General features: G+C 41.8%; 1 protein-coding gene and 1 non-coding gene across 15 annotated transcripts in view; one reads left to right on the forward strand and one right to left on the reverse strand.

The window, feature by feature from the left end:
• Window positions 1-16,386, reverse strand: part of SYNE1 (spectrin repeat containing nuclear envelope protein 1) — a 495,794-nt gene that overhangs the window by 439,286 nt on the left and 40,122 nt on the right. The window lies entirely within an intron of this gene.
• Window positions 15,551-15,622, forward strand: TRNAS-GGA (transfer RNA serine (anticodon GGA)). The gene has a single exon. It is a non-coding gene; the product is annotated as a tRNA-Ser (tRNA).

A 16,386-nucleotide genomic window follows, 5' to 3' on the forward strand; every position in this document is an offset into this window, starting at 1 on the left:
AAACGAAGATCATGGCATCTGGTCCCATCACTTCATGAGAAATAGATGGGGAAACAGTGGAAACAGTGTCAGACTTTGTTTTGGGGGGCTCCAAAATCACTGCAGATGGTGACTGCAGCCATGAAATTAAAAGACGCTTACTCCTTGGAAGGAAAGTTATGACCAATCTAGATAGCATATTCAAAAGCAGAGACATTACTTTGCCAACATAGGTTTGTCTAGTCAAGGCTATGGTTTTTCCAGTGGTCATGTATGGATATAAGAGTTGGACTGTGAAGAAAGCTGAGCGCCGAAGAATTGATGCTTTTGAACTGCGGTGCTGGAGAAGACTCTTGAGAGTCCCTTAGACTGCAAGGAGATCCAATCAGTCCATTCTAAAGGAGATTAGTCCTGGTTATTCTTTGGAAGGACTGATGCTGAAACTGAAACTCCAATACTTTGGCCACCTCGTGTGAAGAGTTGACTCATTGGAAAAGATGCTGGGAGGGATTGGGTGCAGGAGGAGAAGGGGACGACAGAGGATGAGATGGCTGGATAGCATCACTGACTCGATGGACGTGAGTTTGGGTGAACTCCGGGAGTTGGCGATGGACAGGGAGACCTGGCGTGCTGTGATTCATGGGGTCACAAAGAGTCGGACACGACTGAGCGACTGAACTGAACTGAATGGCAGAAATATTAGCACATACACTAGTCTTGATTTTTGAGTTCTGTTAGGCAGAGGACAACACTTTTCTATAGATTATGTTATTTTTGTTTGTTTCAATCAATTAATTTCCAAGAGTTCATTATATGCTAAGTTCTTGATGACTAATCCTTTGTAACTTGGTATGCTCATGCTTCTACACCTAGTCATTTCTCCATGAAAATAACTTCAAAGGTATTTAAATTTGTCAGAGCTAACTAAAGAATCATTACTACAAAATGGAGGTTATCCCCAAAAGACACAGGTATTTCCAAGTACACAGAGACAAACAGACCAAAGGGCTTTCAAAACTTCAACTAGAGGGACCTCCCTGGTGGTCCAGTGGCTAAAACTCCAAGTTTCCAATGCAGAGGGGCCCAGGTTCAATCACTAGTCAGGGAACTAGATCTGACATGCCACACCTAAGCTCTGGTGCAGCCAAATGAATAAATAAAATTAAATAAATGTCTAAAAAAACTTTGATTGGATACTTTGCATCATAACAGGTATAAAAATAGATGGTCAGATTCTTGACCTTCCTATCAAAATGAACTAGAGGAACTGCAGAAATTATCTTATTGTCTCCCAAAGCTGACCGTCAAATAATCAGTGAGAAAATCTGGGTTTGTCTCTGGGATTCCCCAGATCTAATTCCCATTTAGTCCAATTATATTAAAGACTAATGGATAACACTCAAAGCAAGCAGAGGAAATGGAGATACAATTTAACTTAATAATTGAGCATTAACAAAAGATTTATGGCAAACAGATTGTGAGCAATGCAAATATGTTTTACACTAATCATTTTCATACAAGAAAGGCTTTTAAAAACAAATTGAAGATACATAAAATGCCAGCTTTAAACTGTCAATCATCACTTTGCATACATTAAAAAAGTATTCTCTTGTCTTTAAATTAAATCAAGCATTGACTAAGATTGGAGAAGAAAACGGCAACCCACTCCAGTACTCTTGCCTAGAAAATCCCATGGACGGAGGAGCTTGGTGCAGGCTGCTGTCCATGGGGTCACAAAGAGTCGGGCAAGACTGAGCAACTTCACTTTCACTTTCACTTGACTAAGATGGCTATTCACAATCATAGGGGATAATGAAATGCTTTCTTGTTTTTTTTTTTTTTTTTGAGAATAAAACCTGTTGCAAGTGGTTCAATAATAGGAAGGATTTTTTTTTTCATGTATTTATTTTTAATTGGAAGATAACAGCTTTGCAATTTGTGTTGGTTTCTGCCATTCATCAACATGAATCAGCCATACATATGTCTCCTCCCTCTTGGACCTCCTTCCCACCTCCCACCCCATCCTACCTCTCTAGGTTGTCACAAAGTACTGGTTTGAGCTCCCTGAGTCATACATCAAATATCCACTGGCTATCTATTTTACATATGGTAATGTATATGTTCAATAATAGGAAGGATTTTCTTGGGAGCTGTAAGGGATGTTAGAAAAGTCACACAGCTAAGCTGGAATCCCATGTCTGCAGGCAGAAACATGGGCACAACCACACACATTTTGAGAAAGGCGGTGTATGCTGCTGCTGGTAAAGGAAATTCATCAAGATCCATGCAAACGGCTGAGTCTAAAAATGACATGGTTGTGATATTTTAGATCACAATCATTTTCTAACACTGAAATGTTTCATTATGACAATTTTTCAGACCAGCTTTAGAGTGAAGAACTCCAGTCACTGGTATCACATCTCATTCTTACAGATGTGAGTGGCTTGTTTTTTTTTTGGTTTCACAAAGCAATAGGGTGATATATATCTATATATATAATTTACTTTTTTTTTAACACTGTACAGTATCCACTTACAAGAAGACTAGTTGGCCTCACATAGACAGCAAACAACTGAAACAAACAGTTCTTGGAATAAGCCCCATTTTTCTTTTCCTTCTTGCATTTTCCTTCCCTGAATATACTAACTAGAATGTAACACAGGGTTGGTGTGGCTGTGGGTACACATATGTGTGTCTGTGTATGCCTGTGTATTTGTAAGTGTCATCCTTTCTATTACACATAGACAGCAGAAACAGTTATTCGCTATCATCAGCAGCAAAACCATAGCAAACTTTTTTTTCATACTTATTTTATCATATTTCCCTTTTCTGGCCATGCTGCACAGCACGTGGAATTTTAGTTTCCCAACCAGGGATTGAACCCCTGTCCTCTGCAGTGGAAGGGCAGCGTCTTAACCATTGGATGGTTAGGGAAGTCCCAGAGTTTCTTAGTCTTCATTTCCAATATTCTGACTTTGATTTCACGGTTCCCTACTTTGAAGGTTTGAGGCTGGTCAGCCCTGAGAAGTCTATAGCCTTGCTTTCCGACTAATTTTCAAAATGAATAATTTTGACCTCTAAGCACTATGAATAGATCTCTTCTATAAAATGTATGTATTATTCATAAAACAATATTTTATGTCACTGTCACTACTACTTATTGCACGAACATTTTTAAACAGTAAGGGGCACATTTTATTTCTAGGTTATCCACTTAAAACCCTCTGAAGTCTTTAGAGATGGGTATTATTTAATATTCTGATTTGTTTCAGAAGACATTTGACTGCACGTGCCTAAAACTGAGAAATGTAAATCTACAAGTATAACTATGCTTCCTGGCTGCTTCTCACTAAATAGGCTCCATTGGCTGAAATTTAGTAACATAAGAATATTCTCTTTTTTCACCATTTTGAGGAGGATTGCATCTTCTGAATAAGACAACAGCATTTCTAATCCTCCATGCTCTTGCAGAACCTTGCTACTACTACTCCATGAGGAGGTAAAGAGTACTTTTCCTCCCTGGGACAGTGGGAGGGCCTATAGGACCTTCTCTGACAAAGAGGAGGGCTTCCCTGGTGGCTTAGACAGTGAAGAATCTGCCTGCAATACAGGAGACCTGGGTTCGATCCCTGGGTCAGGAAGATCCCCTGGAGGAGGGAATGACTACCCAGTGACAAACAGGATGTATCTGGAGGGATGCCCTGTGACTTCTGAGTCTGGGTCTTGGAGGCAAAAAGGTTTTTTCCTGGTGCTCTCTCTCTCCTGCCCTTGGAACCCAGGCCCTATATTCAGAGGTTGATCAGGCCACATGCAGAAGCCACAGGCAGGTGCTCCAGCTAGTCTCAGCCAAGAGCCAACCAGCTGCCAGATGTGCTCAGAGAGCTTCGTGATGGGACCAACCTCCAGGTTTCAAGTCTTCTGGCTGAAGACCCAGACATGGTGAAGGAGAGACAGGCCATCCCTCCCAAGGCCTGTCCAAATTCCTAATCGACCAAGGGCCTGGGCATAATGTTCTCTGCTATGAAGCTTCTGTAGCCTGTTACAGAGCCACGGATAACTAGGATGCCCGTGTGTGTAGCGTTCAGCATGTGCGAAAGGCTATTTGGCACCTAACTCAGGGCATGCATTAACATCTATGTCACTTTTCTCTTGGCTGTTTAAACAATGTGTCACTTTCTTCATTGATCAGTTTCTCTTCACTTGGTAAGGTTGACTAAAATCTACCCTTGCAAAGCCAGTCACAAAGGAAGTGTTTGAAAAGCTGTCCCAGGAGGCCTCAGGAGCCACTGATGGGTGAACCCAAGGGTGCAAAGAATCACCTGCCTGAGACTGTCCCCCAAGTGGCACTTGCGATGAATTGAATTCCTGTCTAGCTGCCGATGGGCCTAGTGATGTAGCACTTTTGGGCACACAGGGACAGGGCAGGGAGAGCCTGAGAGGGCTCTTCCATGAGCGACCATGTTCAACCAGTGCCTCCAGCTGACTGAATTCCCAGTTGGTCCTCCAAGAGAGAGGCTAGATCCCTGCAGGCATCTCTGAGCCTGCAAGAGATCGTGCCATTCCACAAACACTTCTGAGTGCTCACTGCATCTTAAGAGGAGCTAAGGCAACGTCAGGGCAGGAAATGATCGTGTAAACACACGGGCACAGCGTGATGAGTCCCAAAATCAAGCCTCTCTCCCGGCCCCAGTTCTCAAACTCAGTCACCTTTGACAGCTTTCATTCCTTCTGTCCGCAGGCCACTCCCATTTCATTTGTAGTTCAAACACCTCCTCACTTTCTCTCAATGTTTCTTAACAGGGCACAGTGTCCACCAGCCTAAGCCTCATTTGGGGTCCCTGTGGATATCAAGACCACAGGGCCACTTCAGACTCACCGAATCAGAATCACTGCCTGGGTGTAGATGTGCATAGGTGCTGCAGCTGATTCTCATGTACCTCTTCCAGTCTTCCCTGATTCCCCCTCTTTGCTGTCTGCGTCACACTACTCACTAACACAAGATTAATTTTTCAGAGCATATCTCTTGACAACATCATTCCCCTGCCACCTTAAAATGGGTTACCACTGCTTAGCAGGGTTCGTACTTCATATCCCAGGACTCAAAGCTTTTTCCAACCTGGCCTCAACCTACTTTCTGGTCAGGTCACCAATAACCCACACAGAGCTGGTTGCACTGCACTGCGGCTTCCTTCTGCCAATCTGTACCCGCTCCACACTTTCTGAATACAGACTGGGCTTGTCTTTCTGGCTGCCTGCTGATTCCATCTTTTTTCAAGTTGGCTCTGCCACTTTGGACACCTCCAGGCAATGGCACCCCACTCCAGCACTCTTGCCTGGAAAATCCCATGGACGGAGGAGCCTGGTAGGCTGCAGTCCATGGGGTCGCTAAGAGTCGGACACGACTGAGCGACTTCACTTTCACTTTTCCCTTTCATGCATTGGAGAAGGAAATGGCAACCCACAACAGTGTTCTTGCCTGGAGAATCCCAGGGACGGCGGGGCCTGGTGGGCTGCCGTCTATGGGGTCGCACAGAGTCGGACACGACTGAAGCGACTTAGCAGTAGCAGTAGCAGCTTCTCTGTTGCACCTGGTAAAACTCCTCTTCTTCAGCTCCAAGTTCAAAGGCAAGCTCTCCCATGATACCACACCTGGGCATTCTCTTTCCTTTTCTCAAAATCTGTAGCACCTTGTCTTAAATACTTTCATAGTAGGTCTCACATCCTTCTTTGTATTAATAACATCAACACTAACCTATTCTTCCACATTAGCTAGCCCTGCTCACTCCATAGAAGTGCTTAAAGATCTTTGCATGTGTGTGTGTGTGTGTACAGACACACATACACAGACTGCTAAATTTAAAAAGAAAGATCAAATTTATAATTTATGATGGCCCTGACAGCTGCAAATATGAAGTTATCTCAGCAGGAAATTCAAAAGGAAATCATGTTATATCACCTTGTGATAATTTATTCTATTAATGTCTAGCTTCAAAGAGCTTTTGAAATGTAAATGGCTATCTTGACTCATAAATAATATAAATAATATAACACAAAATGTAATTTAAAGTTGGAATCAGTCTAAAAAGATACTTTTATTTATTAATTTCTAGAAAATTATACTTCTTTTCTTGACAAACTATGACTCATCATATAAATACTTTAATAACCCCAAATACAAAGGTTATGCTTTCCTTTTTGCACAAGTACGCCTACATCAGTTCCTTGCACTTCAAACACGACTGGCCACTTATATTGCTGCCTTTTCAACATTTGCTGACAGTCATAATTCTGCAGTGCAAATGTATTTCATTATTTCCAAACACTTTGTGGGAGGTGGAATCATTCAATATTTTAAATGTTTTTAACCAGATCATTATATCTAGATTTGTTTTGCTCTAAATATGGACAAAATCATGGAGGGCTATAAAAATTTAATTAGTACTTTCATTAGAGTAGAAGACTTTTGAAGTGTTACAAATCTTATCATACATTTTATAACTATTTTATTGATAACAATAAATAAGTCATGCCCCAGTGGCTCAGTGGATAAAGACTCCGTGTGCAATGCAGGAGACGTGGGTTGGATCTCTGGTTGGGATGATTTGCCAGAGGAAGAAATGATAAGCTACTCGTGTATTCTTGCCTGGGAAATCCCATGGACTGAGGAGCTTGGTGGGCTACAATCCAAAGAGTCATAAAGAGTCAGACATGACTGAGTGACTACACATGAATGCTAGTAATGCATTTACCAATCTAAAAGTTATTTTTCACTAAAAAGGAATATATTAAAATTTATTATGAATTATCTGTATTTAAATTCTAAATAGTGGTCCTCAGTAGAGAACCAGAATGAGCCAGGGCTTCCAGTACATCATGGTCTCATGGTCATATCCTAGAATCAAGGAAGCTTAGAGGGGATGAGTCTGTAGGACCATCACAACTGACATTATTTCTCATGGCCCCAAGCCATAGATACAGACTTGTGACATTTCTTTGTTGTTCAGTTGCTAAGTTGTGTCTGACTCTTTGGGACTCCATGGACTGCAGCACACCAGGCTTCCCTGTCCTTCACCATCTCCTGGAGTTTGCTCAAACTCGTGTCCATTGAGTCAATGATGCCATACAACCATTTCATCCTGTCACCCTCTTCTCCTCCCGCCCTCAATCTTTCCCAGCATCAGGGTCTTTTCCAATGAGTGGTCTCTTTGCATCAGTGGCCAAAGTATTGGAGCTTCAGCTTCAGCATCAGTCCTCCCAATAAATATTCAGGGTTGATTTCCTTTAAGACTGACTGGTTTGATCTCTTTGCTGTCCAAGGGACTTTCTACCATTACTAGTTGAATAACCTTGAGCAAGTTCCCTAACTGCTATAAGTCTCCATTTCCTTAATTCTAAAATGATAATAATAGTGCCCCCCAGCTTCCTAAGGTTATTGTGAGGGTTGTGTAGAATAATATGAAATCTATAAGTATTATATACTTTATCTACAACAATCCCAATATGTGGTCTTAAAGCCTATATCAGAAAATTTGGGGAACCAGGGAATTCTGGACCTCAGAGGCTAAGAAACAGGCTATATCTATTTTTACAGGTTCCAGAAATCTTCTTCTTTCAAATCCCAACTACCAGCCTCCAACCCTAGGACACAGAGAGCCTTCCAGTCTAGAATCTGTGATTCGTGCTCTTCTCACGGAAGATGGTGGTTATTGAAACCTGCACAGCTCTTGCAGGAGAGCACTAGGTCCTATTTGCCATTTGTTCCTCTCCATGACTGAATTTATTAGGTTCTTTCTCGAGAGCAGACATGGATGGATTAGACAATGTATGAGCCCTGGGGCAAAGAGTGAAGACACAGGAATGGACTGGAGGTCAGGTGTCATCAAGAACATATTTCCACTACTCAAAACTTCCTTGAAAATAGACATGACCACTTAACGAAGGAGAAAAACAGAAAACATGCTCCGTGTATGGGAATAAAAGCAGGGATGAAAAAGAAAGAAAACCTAATGTCTTATTTTTCTCAGTAAAAGCAAAACCCACGAATTTTCCAGCTGAGCAACTGATAACCTGTTAGGCTGAACCAGGTGAAACTGCTAATTTTGTGGATCTAAAACAGTCAAATGAAGGCAACTTCATAGGCTGATATACTTAGCCTGTGCTAGCCATCTCCTATGAAAATTGCATCTCTTTAGGCCTAGAGTCATCCTCGGAGGTGAGATGCCCACACTAAGAGGTAAGTGGACACTGAGACGGACTGAGAGAAGCACAGGCTCTGGACTCCCATCTCATTCTTCCCAGACTCAGTCCTGAGCCAGGAAAAGCCTGGCAGAGCCACCAAGACCATTCGGACCAACGTTCATTCTCTTTCTCCCAATCCTTTCAGGTTCAACGTAAATTCAGGCTAACTTACTTAGGTGCCCATCTAGTGCAATAGCTGATGTTTACTGAACATGCTGATTGCTGTTCTGGGCAGTTGACACTTGATAAACATTTAATCCTCACAATAAATCAAGAAGCCTATCCTTTTCACGATATACATGTTATACAGGAGCAAACAAAGGTAGAGAGAAGTTACGTGACTGGTCCAAGGTTGCACAGCTAGGATGCAGAGGAGAGAATCACATTCCAGCAGGAGGCCCACAGAGCCATTTTCTCAGTGAAAGTATAAATTTAAAATCCCACAGATAACACACTAGATTTCTCCACCAGAGGACAAGGCAGGCCCATGTGCTTTAGATTTTTTGTAGTACATAATAGGGAACTAGGCCTGATTCAAACAAACAAACAAACAGGAGTAATACAGTACAATCGTATAATGGCCACAGACTGTGTAATTGACATACAGAAGTACAAATAAAAGCACTCTATTAAAAATGCCCTAAAGCTATATTCTGCCAACCACTTTTTCTGTGTGAAGCTGTGTGATGGATGCACATGTGTATAGGACAGCATGACTGCCTAAGAATTATGAACATAAGCTCTAAAGCCAGACTGCCTGGTTTTAAATTCTGGCTCTGGCATTCACCAGCTTTCAGATTTTGGGCAAATTATTAAACTCTATATCTCAATATCCTCATGACTAAACTGCGAATGTGTTAATAAAAGTTTTCTTTGGGGTGGTTTTAAGGTTGTTGTGAGATTTAAATAAGATTACCCATATGAGGCACTTACAACAGTGCTTGGTATGAAGTTTCAATAAAGGCAGTGAGAGAGAGGAAGGAAAATGAGACCACAGATAAAATCATATTATACTTGACCTAACTTTTTCTACTTAATTTATCTTGATGCCAATGAATATTAACAGCTTCTTGGTTAGCCTCACAATTTTAATAAACTGTTAAATATGGGTGCTAAGTTGCTTCAGTTGTATCCAACTCTTTGTGATCCAATGGACTGTAGCCCAGCAGGCTCCTCTGTCCATGGGATTCTCCAGGCAAGAATACTGGAATGGGTTGCCATGCCCTCTTCAAGGGGATCCTCCCAACCCAGGGATTGACCCACATCTCTTATGTCTCTTACATTGGTAGGTGGGTTCTTTACCACTAGTACCTCCACAATGTAATATTTATATGGGCTTCCCTGGTGGCTCAGATGGTGAAGAATCAGCCTGCAATGCAGGAAACCCAGGTTCAATCCCTAGGTTGGGAATATCCCCTGGAGAAGAGAATGGCCACGCATTCCAGTATTCTTACCTGAAGAATCCCATAGGCAGAGGAGTCTGGAGGGCTATAGCCCACGGGATTGCAAAAAGTTGGACACGACTGAGCAACTAACACTTTTACTTTCTTTCAATATTTATATATGCTCACACACTCTTAACATATGTAGAGATTACTTTGGGGATAAAAGTACATACACTTTCACAACTTCACATTACATCAAAACAAATCTTCCTCATTTTTAAAATAGATTCATGATATTTCATGGTATGGATACATTTTACTATTTATAAGGAGCTCCCTATGGGAGAAATTAGGATGTATAAATGTATATATTAGGATACATATATATTAGGATATATATATATATATAGCAAAAATTCCATAATCATCAAGTCTGTAATATAGCTTTGCATACAAGTATGTGTAGATCCAGGGGATGAAATCCTAGAAGCAAAATTGCTGATTGGATGTTTTAATGCATCTTTACTTGGAGGTGTGTTGCCTAAGTGCGGATATTTCTCTTCTGTTTTTAATTGACACTTTTATTTATTTATGGCTGCGCTGGGTCTTCGTTGTCGCGCAGTCTTCTCTCTAATGCAGCAAGCAGCGGCTACTGTTTAGTTGTGGTATGCGGGCTTCTCACTGCGGAGGCTTCTCTTGTTGCAGAGCGCAGGCTCTGGGGCGTGCGTGCAAGCTTCAGTAGTTGCGACACCTGGGCTCAAGAGTTGCAGCTCCCAGACTCTAGAGCACAAGCTCAGTAGTTGCAGCACACAGGCTTAGCTGCTCCTCGGCACGTGGGATCTTCCCAGACCTGGGATTGAACCCGTGACTCCTGCATTGGCAAGCGGATTCTTCACCACTGAGCCAGCAGGAAGGCCTCATCACTTACTTTTATAAAAGATGCCTACTTTAAAACAAATTTTAAGATTTATTAATTTTGCCTGTGCTGCTGCTTCTTGCTATGCACAGGCTTTCTCTGACTCTCTCAGCAGGGGTTACTCTCTAGTTGTGGTGCCTTCTCATTGCAGCAGCTTCTCTTGTTGTGGAGCATAAACTCGAGGCACCCGGGCTCAGCAGCTGCATCCGACAGGCTTACTTGCTCCACAGTAGATAGAATCTTCCTGGACCAGGGATTGAACCCCTATCCCTTGCATTGGCAAGTGGATTCTTAACAAGTAGACCACCAGGGAGCCCAGTGCCTACTTCTTAAGAGGCCCATGCCTTGCTTGAGCTCTGGATAAGTGTGTGTTGGTTCTCAAAGTCCTTCTCAATGTTCCAAATGTCACTATTCTGACTGATATTTTTGGGGGGGCGGGGGGTAGGGTTGGATTATGACTAGTATTTTCAAGGTTATTAAAGTTAACATTTTTCCCATTGTTTTTACATTCTTTTTTGTTGCCTTTGGTAAGTCTCAGGGAGAGATGTAAAAAAGAATCCTTCTTCACAGTCTTTTACCAGAACACCTACACTATTATTCTCAAGGCTGCCCAATGTTGCATTGAATGGCTGTATTTTATAAGATATTTAGGTTGTTTCAAATTTTCGTGGTGATAGATATTATTGAAAAGAAGGAGCATTTCAAAAGACCAGGATGAGAGAAGATCCAATTCAGTTACACCAAATAAAGACTGGCAGAAAAGCAGAGGATGCCTGAAAAATAATGCAAAAGGTACTAACTGGTGCTACTTTTAAGGGGTAAGCTATTCAGGCAGAAAGGAGCATAAAGGGAACTTTATCCCTTGGGCAAGTTCCTCTTGTTTAATATCTTCTTCTTTTTTCCTCCCCACATCCTCTCTCATACAAGATCTGCTGTGGCAATATTGCTGTGAGATTAGAAGGCCTCTCTCAATCAACGTGTAAGATGCTAAGTTACCAGGGCTCCATTAGCAATTACAGAAATGTTTTTTAGGTTAGACTTACCATCTGGAAGAAATTCCTTTTATGCCACATGGAGCTCAGCTCCCATAAATTATGATTATGGGGACACTGCAGCAATTTAGAGTCACCCTGAATAAAAGAAGCAAACTAATTTGGGTTTGCCTGTGTTGTTTTGTTTAGGACTAATGATAGCAACCAGTCAGTCTTAAGGGAAGTCAACCCTGAATACTCGTTGGAAGGACTGATGCTGAAGCTGAAGCTCCAGTGTTTTGGTCATCTGGTGCGAACAGCTGACTCATTGGAAAAGTCCCTGATGCTGGGAAAGATTGAAGGCAGAAGGAAAGAGGGCATCAGAGGACGAGATGGCTGGATGGTGTCACCAATGCAATGGATGTAAACTTGGGCTAACCTCGCGAGATGGCAAGGGACAGAGAGGCATGTTGTGCTGCAGTCCATAGGGTTGCAAAGGGTCGGACACGCCTGGGTGACTGAACAACAACAACGATAGCAACATTTTACTGGTCACCTATCTTAAATGCAAGTTCAGTTCAGTTCAGTCGCTCAGTTGTGTCTGACTCTTTGCGACCCCATGGACCACAGCACACCAGGCTTCCCTGTCCATCACCAACTCCCAGAGTTTACCCAAACTCATGTCCATTGAGTCAGTGATGTCATCCAACCATCTCATCCTCTGTCATCCCCTTCTCCTCCTGCCTTTAATCTTTCCCAGCATCAGGGTCTTTTCAAATGAATCAGCTCTTTGCATCAGGTGGCCAAAGTATTGGAGTTTCAGCTTCAACATCAGTCTTTCCAATGAACACTCAGGACTGATCTCCTTTAGGATGGGCTGGAAATGCAAATGCCACAACAATTTTTAAATGCTTCACTTTAATCCTTTAACGACCTACAGACAACCAGTCTAGTTGGCTGTCAAGACTCTGTGACTCCAACTATCCACCCACTGCTTTAGATATAGATGCTTCAAGCCAGATTGAGTGCTAAAGGCAGAGAGCAGAGAAGAAAACATCAGTTTCAGCAATAAAAATCACAGGAACTTTTCAATAACTGCTATGTTGAGACTCTGCACTGAGAAATAAAAGCAAAGAAATGTATCATATGATCTGTTCCTTGAAGAGTCTTCCACTGGTGGCACTAGGGGTAAAGAACCTGCCTGACAATGCAAGAGACATAAGAGATGCAGGTTCGATCCCTGGGCTGGGAAGATCCCCTGGAGGAGGAGATGGCAACCCACTCAAGTAGTCTTACCTGAAGACTCCCACGGACAGAGAAGCCTGGCGGGCTACAGTCCATAGCGTGGCAAAGAGTCAGACACAACTGAAGGGACTTAGCATAAGCAACACTGCACCAGATTAAATAGGTCACTTCCATATAAATGACTATTTACAATACATAAAATATTCTAAAACTGAAATGATCTATGGCATAGTATCACACAGAAAACTGGGAGCTATTCTATAGGTTCTCTTGTTTGAATTGCTTTATGGCTTCACTCTCTGAGTTGATACAAATTGGGCTGCCAGTAAGAATCTTGACCAGTGGTTGACAGGGTTGGAGGGCAAGCAAGGTCAAGATGAGACTTGAGGAAGGAAAAAGCATCCTCTCAGGGGGTCATTACAGATGGTATTGATGATGGAGGTGGGGAGAGTGGGTTATAGCAGACCGACCAGAGTATCAGCCGAGCTCCTGGACAACATGCGGGCCTTGGCTTCCTCCTGCTGCAGTTCTGGTAAATTTTAGGGGGGTCAGGGGAGATACGCAGGCAAGTTTTAAACAAGCTCCCTCCCTACTCTGCATCCACATAGGCCTGGGGCAGGGTGGGGGGCATTGTCCTGTTAAGATTCCTCCAGCTGGGCCCCTGGAAGGGTGGCCACCTTTAAGAACATCTGAGACGGCCGACATCCTTCTACAGCCACATAGTAAACAGAGTTACTCAGCTATTCTAATAGACAGCGAAAGCAAAACTGGGAAAGCCCAGAGTTTTTAAATGTTTCAATTTCAGTCCTCTTTAAGAGATATTTGGAATATTTTATAGCCATTCTGTGGTGTTATTGAAGGAAGATGTAATAAAGAGATGGTTTATTAATAGCTTTAGTATTCTAAAAAAAGGCAACTAGTAATCTCAGAAAACCATTTCCTATCAGGAAATTTAATATAAATCTAGCTGATTTCAAATTCTTAGCTTTTATGGGCTTTAAATAAAAACCCATTAATATGAAAACTTTTCATCCTCTTACTAGAAAATCAATCACAGAAATGAATTTGGGTATCAAATGGATCTAAACAGACAGAGGTGCATGATATAAATTATAATTTGAAAGGTACAAAAATAGAACCGAAGGGGGACTTTTTGTCGGAGAAGTCTGCAGTCAACATTTTATCCACCAATTCAGATTGCTATTAATTTTTGACAGCTTTGAGTCAAACAAGAATCATGTTCCCAACCCTAAGGGATGTCAGGGGGACAGCAAAGGGCTGGTGTGACAATCCAGTGTGGTTTTCCTAACTAAACATGAAGTACAGTTATTCACCTGGAACATTAACTCAAAATAGAATAAAGGGCTTAGCAAATCTTAATTGAATCCATTATTTTTTCCCTTGCACAATCTTTCATATTTAAACAGTTTTCTTGCTAGTTTGAACCTACAGTCTTTATATACAAAAGTATATTTCACTTAACATGGGAATGAGAACTAATAAATTTTATTTTTTATCACCAATAAATTTGCAAATTGTGTTCATTTTAAAATAGTCACCTGACGATATTACAAGCAAGATCTAAGATTGCAAGAAAACTCAAGAAACTGATGGGGCAAATCCATCAGTTCCAAATAGGTCATAGCACATGACCTATTCTGACATGTTAAACGGTGGCTCAAACGGTAAAGGATCTGCCTGCAACATGGGAGACCTGGGTTCAATCCCTGGGTCGGGAAAATCCCCTAGAGGAGGAAATGGCAACCCACCCCAGAATTCTTGTCTGGAGAATCCCATGGACAGAGGAGCCTGGCGGGAGTCCACAGGGCCACAAAGAGTCAGACACGACTGAGCAACTAACACTTTCACTATAATTAAAGATGTAACTTCTCTTAACAACATAAAAAAGTCCTAAATCCAAAAAGTCATGAACCTCCTATACATACTACAGTCACAACTTTTCTTAAAAATACATCCTGTAAGGTTTCCTGTTACCAGGTGCATAACAGTCATACCTTTGCCAGTATGGTCCTGTCTTTCCTGTTGATGAGCTGTCTATCATTTATCTCTAATGTGCGTCTTTTCCTCCAGCTCAATCACTAGATGCCTCCTAGCTTATCTTAAGGTTTCCCACTGTCCACGCTGTTCTCGAGCTGTGGCTATGCCCCACCTCCCCCTGAACAATCTCATTCTTTCATCCTTTCAAACTCATCTCACATTCTAACTTTTTCATGAAGAATGTTAAGGTCTCCCACTTGATCATGGCCGCCCCATCCCCATACAGTTCTAGAGGCAAGAGCACTCATTTGTGCCTCTCTTCAGGATCATCCATTCTGTTTTGCTTTATATAAGTATTTGGGTTATCTTTTCCACAGACTCACCAACCTCTGAGGGTCAGGGACTGAGTTTTTCCTGTCTTAGCATATTCTACCTTGAATCGAGTTGGACCCAGAGAAGGTGTCAACAGAATAATATAATGTAATATCTTAGAAAATAAAACATCTGATTAAAATAGTATCATGAAGAGCATACCATAGTAAAAAGTATAATATAACGAAACATGCTAAGAAATGACACATCTTAATCACTTATATGTGGAATCAAAAAAAAGATACAAACAAACTTATTTACAAAACAGAAATAGACTCACAGACAGAAAACAAACTTATGGTTACCAAGAGGAAGGGGAGTGGGATAAATTTGAAATCTGGGATTCACAAATACACACTATTATACACAAAACAGATAAGCAACAAGACCTACTGCTTAGCCCAGGGAACTATATATAATATCTTGTAATAACATATAATGGGGCTTCCCTGGTGGCTTAGAGGTTAAAGCGTCTGCCTGGAATGCAGGAGACCTGGGTTCGATCCCTGGGTAGGGAAGATCCCCTGGAGAAGGAAATGCAACCCACTCCAGTACTCTTGCCTGGAGAATCCCATGGAGGGAGGAGCCTGGTAGGGATCGCAAAGAGTCGACACGACTGAGAGACTTCACTTCACTTCTACTTCAATAACGTATAATGGAAAAGAATTTGAGTCACTTTGCTGTACACATGAAACACATATAGTATATCAACTATACTTCAAATTTTTTTTTTAATTAAAAAGAAATTATACACTTTGAAGACCCACAGAGAAAGGAAAACATCCAAGGTGCCCCAAGCCTATGATCCAAACACATTGCCAAGAACTCAGGTCAAGTCTAAGAGAGTCTCTGAAGCCGGACAGACTTTGGTTTAAATGTCAATGCTGCCACTTGCAAAACATATGATTTTGAACAATCTATCTAGAGTTTCTGAGTCTTTATTTTCTTCTTTATTAAGCAGGGATTAGAGACGCCTGCTTCTGGAGTGGAAAAACTTATATTTGATCGCTCTGTGAACACCTGGATGTGTTCACGGCACATATAACACAGGGTTCCTCAAACACGAAGGTCAGAAGGCAACTGCGCTGGGTCCATAAGCCAAACTAAACTCCCCACCAAGAAGCACCTACTCACCTTGTCTGTCATTCACTTTTTTTTAACCAACATTTCAGATCAGAAACACACGCATTTCCTCCCCCCATTCCCATTCTGTTCAATTCCTGTTTACTTGGATTCCAGAGAGACTTATGTGACTGAATACAGGGATTTTTCAGAAGAGACA

The sequence above is a fragment of the Bubalus kerabau genome, chromosome 9 (assembly GCF_029407905.1).
Source record: "Bubalus kerabau isolate K-KA32 ecotype Philippines breed swamp buffalo chromosome 9, PCC_UOA_SB_1v2, whole genome shotgun sequence".
In the NCBI taxonomy this organism is placed as follows: Eukaryota; Metazoa; Chordata; class Mammalia; order Artiodactyla; family Bovidae; genus Bubalus; species Bubalus kerabau.